General features: G+C 49.0%; 1 protein-coding gene and 1 pseudogene across 3 annotated transcripts in view; one reads left to right on the plus strand and one right to left on the minus strand.

The window, feature by feature from the left end:
- Nucleotides 1–430: 430 nt before the first annotated feature.
- On the minus strand, nt 431–637 carry LOC129671639 (40S ribosomal protein S28-like; annotated as a pseudogene).
- Nucleotides 638–7,606: 6,969 nt separating this feature from the next.
- The window catches only part of Wipf1 (WAS/WASL interacting protein family member 1), a 106,640-nt gene continuing 106,490 nt past the window's right edge, over nt 7,607–7,756 (plus strand). For all 3 annotated transcript variants that reach the window (XM_055600288.1, XM_055600289.1, XM_055600287.1), the window contains exon 1: nt 7,607–7,753. The gene's annotated coding sequence lies outside the window, so the exon portion shown is untranslated. The remainder of the gene's footprint in view (nt 7,754–7,756) is intronic.

The raw sequence follows: 7,756 nt of genomic DNA on the forward strand, positions 1-7,756 counted from the left end.
CACTCTCAGGAAAAGAGTCACTATGGTCCATGCTACACCAGGGAGCTGCAGGCAGCCTGCATGCTAGCGGGACTTTCCATCACCATGACTAATACCCCCCACAAACAACCCGGAGCACTGAGTTTTTTGGCTCACGGCTTCAGAGGTTTCCAGTAATACTTTAATCGTCCCATGTACTTGAACAGAACACCAGCACAGTGGTGGGAGATTTTGGGAAAGGAGGTTCATTGCCTCATGGTGGACAGAGAAAAAGAATACAGGAAGGGGCCCAGGTGAGATATAACCAACCCCTGAACACATATACCGGTGACCTATTTTCTCCAAGGAGACCCTGATTCCCATTAAAAAAAAAAAAATACAAATGCTTTATTTAACAGTTGCAGGTCACCCTTTGGGATAAGTGGTGGCTATCCAGGACCCAGGAGCAAGGTCAGCCCAGCCTCCCAGACTCTCTTTCTGACTCTGGTAGGGTGAGCACATCACCCTTTCGAATGAGGCTTTGAAGTTTCAGGTGATGGAGCGGCGGGGGTCATCCATAAATCCCACACACCTGTGTGCACCACCCCTGCAAACCAGTCCCGCCTAGCACTTTGGTTACCCTAGCCAGCTTGATGGGCTGCATGTGCCTTGTGTCCATGATGGTGGCCTGATTCCCATTGTTTAATAACCTGCTAATAATGCCATCATATTACGAGTCTATCGAGGGAGTAATCCATTGATAAGCTCATACATAATCCTCCAGATGCAGACACTTCCTGAAAGCCCAGCAGTTGCTCAGCAGTCAGCCAGCCCCTGAGCTTATAGAGGGCATCACACATTCAAGCCACAGCACTCTGCCTTTGGCCCCAAAGGTTCATGTTCAGATCATGATGCAAAAATGCATTTATTCCATTCCCCAAGGGTCCCCAAAGTCTTAACAGTTCCAAGACCTGTTCAAAGTTCAACTTCAAATTCTCCTGTTAGATTCAGAGCTTCGAGAGAAAAAAGAAAGAAAGAAAGAAAAAACAAACAAGTGATATACATACAGAGGCACAAAGGAAACATTCCCATTACAAAAAGGAGAACCTGGGGGACAAGGAGGAAGCATTGGACCAAACTAGGGTCAAAACACAGACGGACAAACATGAGACCCATGTCCCAGCGCCACAGTGGTAGCAGGTAAGCTTTAATGTTCACAACTTTAAGTGTGCTCCTTTCCCAAGCTACAAGCTCTTCCGTTTTACTTCTTCGTTTCTGTTCTAATTTCACCTCTGTTACTGCAATAGAACAGTCTTGACCAAGTAGGGAAGAACCGGGTTTATTTCAGCTTACAGGTTTCAGTCCATTGAGGGAAGTGAGGGTCGTCACTGAAACAGAAACCTGAAGCAGACGTCCAGGGAAAATGATGCTCACTGGATTCTCACATTCTCATCTAAGCTCTCTGCTACAGTTCATGACCCCTGCTACAGGATGATGCTGAGCAGAGTGGCCTGGGCCCTCCTACACCAATCAAGCACCACCGTGATCCCTCAGGGGCGATTCCCTTCTCAGCTGACTCTAGGCTGTGTCAAGATGGCAGTTGAAGGTAACCAGGACAATCCCAAATCTCAGCATAAACTTGATTAAAAGAAGATGGCAACTCCCACACCACAGCATGGCCGCTGAACTGCCTTGAAATTTCCTCTGCCACTGTGGTCTGTCATCTTTAAACTCAATGTCAAGCAAAGTCTCAGAACAGGGACAAAATGTAATCAAGTTATTTACCAGAATGCAATAGGCGTGGCCTCTCGTTTAATTCCCAGTAAAGTCCTTGTTGGCATCTGAAACTCCATGAATCTTTTCTATCCACATTCATTTTGGCAGTTCAGTCTGTCCACTGAACTTGGCCTATAGCATTCCAGGCTTTCTTCAGACTTCTTGAAATTTCTGTGAATTCCTCTCACAAAGGTCTAACCACACACAGCCAGGATCAGTCACAGCATTTAATTTTTTAGTATTAATTTTCTGCAGCAGTCAGTTGTTTTTTTTTTTTTTTTTTTTTCCATCACAGTAGCTAAATGTCGGCTTGAACAATTTAAAAAGAGAAAAGCTGGATCTGGACTGCTGGGTGAGAAGTTTCAGTCCACTGTGGAGAGGGAACAGGAGCAGAGGAACTCATACCACAGTGGCCAGCAATTACACAGAGTGAACGCCATGGGAGTCGGTTGCTTTCATTTAATTTGCCCCTTTTATTCTACCCAGCTGCCAGCCTGTGCCCTCATTCAGGCGAGGTTAATTAACCTTATTGGTTAATTCTCTTCGAAAGTGTCCTGATAGGCACACCCAGAAGTGTGTTCTACTAGTCGCTTACACACTTCTCAAATGGAACAAGCTCAGAACAAGAGTGATGTCAGCCGGTTGCGGTGGTGCACACCTGTGATCCCAGCACTCTGGAGGCAGAGGCAGGTGGATCTCTGTGAGTTCCAGGCCAGCCTGGTCTACAAAGCAAGTGTAGACTAACAGGACTGACAGGACTACACAGAGAGACCCTGAGTGATGTCTTCTGCCAACAACCAGTGAAGCCCAGAATCTTGTAAATCGAGGTGTAAGTGAACTTGAAAGTGAGCCGTTCTCTAATAGCATCTCAAGATGACAGCAGCTGCCCTGGTCAGTGTCTTTGACTGCAGTCTTGTGAGAGATTACCAGCTAAAACCAACCAATTGAACTATACCCACAGAAACTACGATCCAATAAATGCATTTTAAATCACGGCCTTTTAGAGTCATTTGTTACACAGCAATGGCCAATTAATACAAACGGAGCCCTTGGGATTGCCACTAGAGGTACAAACGGGAACTAAAGCATGGTCATCCATTCCAGGTCACCCAGGAAGTCAGAGTGCCAAGGCTGGAGTTAGGCACTCAGGCTTAGTACTGACACACTTAACTATCGTACATAAGGCCTTCTAATGAAACAGTGTGGAACCTGCTTATGAAACATGTTATTATCGTTGAAAATATCTAAGTTCCTTGGCACTGTTGTTATGAATATTCATTGCTACTAACACTTTGGGGACAAATGGGCAGTATCTATGTAAAGGTCCAAATCTTTACCGGCAAGATGGTTCAGCAGCTGCTTGAGCCACCAAGCCTGACAACCTGCGTTCAGTCCCGGGGCACATATCATGGAGCAGAACCACCTCCTGCTAGTTGTCTTCTGACCTCACATGAGGGTCACCACATGCCCACACTTCCATTCACACGCACAAATAAGTAAATCAAATGTGCTAAAGTTTTTAAAAAAAAAAACAAAACAAAACAATGAAAGGTACAACTCCCTCCCACCCTGCAGTCCTAGTCATCTTGTGGAGGTGACTTCTATAAGTTATGGTTTGGTGTTTTTTTTTTTAATAATTTTTATTTTTTATATTAATCACAGGTTATTTACTTTGTATCCCAGCCGTAGCCCCCTCCCTCTTTCCCTCCCAGTCACACACTCCCTCCCTCGTCTCCTCCATGACCCTCTCTAAGTCCTCTGGTAGGGGAGGTTCTCCTCCCCTTCCATCTGACCCTAGCTTATCAGGTCTCATGAAGACTGGCTGCAATGTCCTCCTCTGTGGCCTAGCAAGGCTGCTCCTCCCTTGGGGGTGGGGGGAGGTCAAAGAGCCAGCCATTGAGTTCATGTCAGAAATAGTACCTGTTCCCCTTAATAGGAAAACCCCCTTGGGTGCCGATACAGAAATTGTGGTACATTTACACAATGGAATATTACTCAGCAATTAAAAACAAGGAAATCATGAAACTTGCAGGCAAATGGTGGGATCTAGAAAAGATCATCCTGAGTGAGGTATCCCAGAAGCAGAAAGACACATACAGTATATATATATATATATATATATATATATATATATATATATATATATACTCTCTTATATACTCTAGACCTATAAGATAGGATAAACATACTAAAATCTGTACACCTAAAGAAGCTAAACAAGGAGGTCCCATGGTAAGATGATCAATACTCACTTAGAAAGACAAATAGGATGGACATTCGAAGTAGGAGAAAACAAGAAACAGGACAGGAGCCTACCACAGAGGGCCTCTGAAAGACTCTACCTAGGAGTGTATCAAAGCAGATGCTGAGACTCATAACCAAACCCTGGGCAGAGTACAGGGAATTATATGAAAGAAGGCAGAGTTAGTAAGGCCTAGAGAGGACGGGAGTGCCACCAGGACCAAATATATCTGGGCACAGGGGTCATTTCTGAAACTGACTCTCCAACTAAGTTATGGTTTTAATTGCTTCACCTTAGATTGCTAGTTAGAGAACTTTGAGGTACATAAGTACTTAAGGTTATAAACGGTTATGGCATATGAAGCATGAAAACAACTGAAAGCAATATAAACGCCCACCACCAGGTCATTTGGCTAGATTATGGTCATAATACAGTGAAAAATATGTAGATAAAAAAAAAAGAATGAAGTAGCTTTGTTGAGACTTAGAGGAATGGCAAGATAAACTTTCATACCCGTGAGAGTTCCATCCCTAGTGTTTCCAACTGGCTTCAATCTGGATGCCGCTGGGAAGGGATTCCATAGATGTAATTAAGGCCGGGTTGAGTAGAGGGAAATCATCTCCAGTGGGCTTAACATTCTAGAAATGTGAGGAGTTTGCACAGGAGAGCCTCTGTTCCTGGATGTGGAAAAGGAGATCAGTCTCGTGGCAAAGAGGATGCTGCTCATGAGGGCAAAGTGCAAACAGCAGCCTTGAAGCTGACCACTAGGAAGAGAAGGTGCCTCCGCCTGATCTCAGCAGGGACCTTAACTCTGCCAGGGACCTGCATGAGCCTGGAAGTAGAGCTCCCCTCCAGCACAGCCAAGAACTCAGCCTTCGAACAGAGAAGCAAGCCGTACCATGCTCACTTACGAAGCCCTGAAATAAGCGATGGATGTGGCTTTGAAAGGTTATGAGTTTCACATAGCAGCAGCAAACTAGCCCAATGGGTTGGTTACCAGGAAAATGCAGCATGATGCTATCCACCTGGCTGTCAATAAGCGTTGTTGAGTGAGGGAATGTGTGAGTGTGTGGTGTGTGTGTGTGTGTGTGTGTGTGTGTGTGTTCATGAGGACTCAAGCCCAGGACGTTGTGCCTGCTAGACAAGTACTCTTACACCTTCATGCCTATTTGCTGTTTAAAAAAAGTAATAAAAATTCACGGGAAAACATGGATAAATCACAAACAGTAGTAGCTTCTAGACGGGATTGTACATGACTTTCACTTTCTGAATTTTATGCTCATCAATTATTTGAATTGTTTAGAATAAGTACATATTTTTAGGAAAGAAAGAAAAAAAATAGAGTGAAAATATTTGCTGAACTTGCTGTCCTGGAGGTTTAAACATTACCACATTCAACTCTGGTCTTAAAGCTTTTTTGTTCTTTTTGGAGTAAGGCGTAATGCCAGTAAGTAAACTAATCAGCTCTCGGGAACATACTCCTTCTAGTTTTGCATATATCTATTCAATGTGCGGAGCACTCACGGCGGAGCACTCACGTGCCGAAAAGCCGCCTGCAGACCCCGTCCTCCCCAACACGTCCTGAGCCTCGCAGCATCCCCTGGCTTCACGCGGTGCTCGGTTCCCCTGGCCTTCTGCATCCTTCCTGCACGGACCCGGAAGATAAAACCCACTCTAGCACCGAGCCTTCGACCAGATCTGCTTGAACACCAACAATTCTTTACTAAAGCATCTGATGGCATGTTTTCCTCTTGTCAGTTGGCAGTAAGGGATTTTATTCAGGGCACCCGTGCCAGTGGCGGCTCGGGGTGAACAAACAGAGGAAGTCAAGTCAAGAGACTTGGTGCTGGGAGCCAAGGGATTAGTGTCATAATAATCTGGATTTAGAGGTTCGTGTGCTAAGAGATCTTGGGCAGCTGGCCAAGCTCTCCGGGGCTCCGCTCTCGTGTGTGAAATGGAGACAGGAGCCTATTTCACGGGGGTTCCTGTGAGAATTCAGCAAGGCAGGTTAGCTCCCTTCCCTGGCATTTGACACTGTCGTCTACTCAGGGAAAGGCAAGTGCAATGAAGTCCTGGTTATAAGGGAGGAGGTTCTAAGGCACCTCCTGGTTCAGGAGCTAGAGCGGCTCGCAAAATGGTCGTCACGGAGCAAGGAGTAGACACAGGCACTGAGCTCCTCTGTCCGCCGTGGGGCTGCATCCGGAAAGGCCAAGGGTAAGCAGAGACCGTCTCCCGCTGAAAACGTACGCAGCTGGCCGGCCAGCACGGCTAAACAGCACAGCACACGGCCGAGCAGGGCTCGTTTACCCTCCTCACGGATTCCCCGGGTCGTCAAGCATCAAGAGAGAGTATTTACCACACGCGGCTAAGCCAGCGAAAGAGCCAAGCTCAAGGCCGAGGATGGTGGCCAGAGCTAGGGAAATGGCTCAGTGGTTCAGAGCACTTACTGCTCTTACAGAGGACACCGGTCTGGATCCCCAGCATTCCCTGGGTGGCTCCCAGCAGTCTGTGGCTCTGCTCTTCAGGAATCCCACACCTTGGCCTCTGTGGCTCCAGGCGCAGGGGCACGCACAGGAAGCATAGACCTATCTGCAGGCTTACCCACACTAACCAAACACAGAAACAAAAGGCAAACACAGAATGAACTTTAGGTGACTAGAGCTGACTGTAAAAGTTTAGGACGAGCCTGGAATTCACGGCGAGACCTAAAAATAACAACAACAAAACAAAAAAAAAAAAAAACAAAAAAAGACGAGTGCATTCAGGGACCCAAAAAGCCAAAAGGCAATCAGGAGAGTTGGCCCGAGTCACCGTCTCTCCGGGGAACGGTGCCGCTCGGAAAGCCTGAAACCGAGGGCCGCACCCCAGACGCCAGCTTCTCAGAGCTTTCCCGCCTTTCCCCAGGGAGCTACATCATCTTGGTGTTTCCACAACAGGGTCCAGTAGTCATTATAGCGACCATAATTTGTCTCTGTCTTTTCAGAGGTGTATGGCCTAACGGAACTTGGCTTTGAGGCCTGCCGGGCGTGGTTTTGAGAGAGGGAGAGACCCGGTGTGGAAGGGCCTCGTTTTTTGCATCCTTCCACTCTGCTCTTGATCTTTCCATGATTGCAGCTGTGGGCGGCGAAAGGGGAAAAGGAAAAACTCCAAGAATCCCCACCGACTGGCATTTTACCATAGGAAGGGCAGCGCGCTCCCGGCGGGCGGGCGCGGGGCGCGCGGGGCCCCTGGGGTCCCCTCCGTTTCAAACACACGACCCGGCTTTTAAAGCGCCTCGGAACTTTGACGTTTCTCAGAGCGGGGCCCCGGGTTGGGGAGCGGAGAGGAGAGGACGGGAGAAGGCTCTCTCGGGGATGGGGAGAGGACCCCACCCGCAGGCCCGGGCGGTCTCCGGGGACGGCGCCCCGGCTTGGGTACCCCGAGTCCGGCTCCCGGGCGCGCGCGGATCCGGACCCCCGCGCCTCCGCCCCGGGGCGAGCCCAGCCCGGGATACTGGTCCCCGCCGGGCCGGGCGGGCTGGGCGCGGCGAGGGCGAAGGGCGAAGGGCCAGCGGCGGCCGCGTGTGGCGGGGGCCTCAGGGGGAGGACGCGAGCCGAGGGGGAGGGCTCAGCGCTCGGCCAAGTTCCCGGATGGTCGCAGCCTCCCGGCGCCCAGCGCTTTTCCTGCCCGCCCCGGCCGGGCGCTGCGGACCCGGAGACGAGTTTCCCAGGGCGGGGGAGAGAAAAAAAGATGCCCCTCGCGCCGCGGGGCCGCCGAGCCGCCCGGAGCCGCCGAGCGGTA

This window comes from Psammomys obesus, unplaced genomic scaffold (genome assembly GCF_907164565.1).
Source record: "Psammomys obesus unplaced genomic scaffold, mPsaObe1.curated_primary_1811, whole genome shotgun sequence".
In the NCBI taxonomy this organism is placed as follows: Eukaryota; Metazoa; Chordata; class Mammalia; order Rodentia; family Muridae; genus Psammomys; species Psammomys obesus.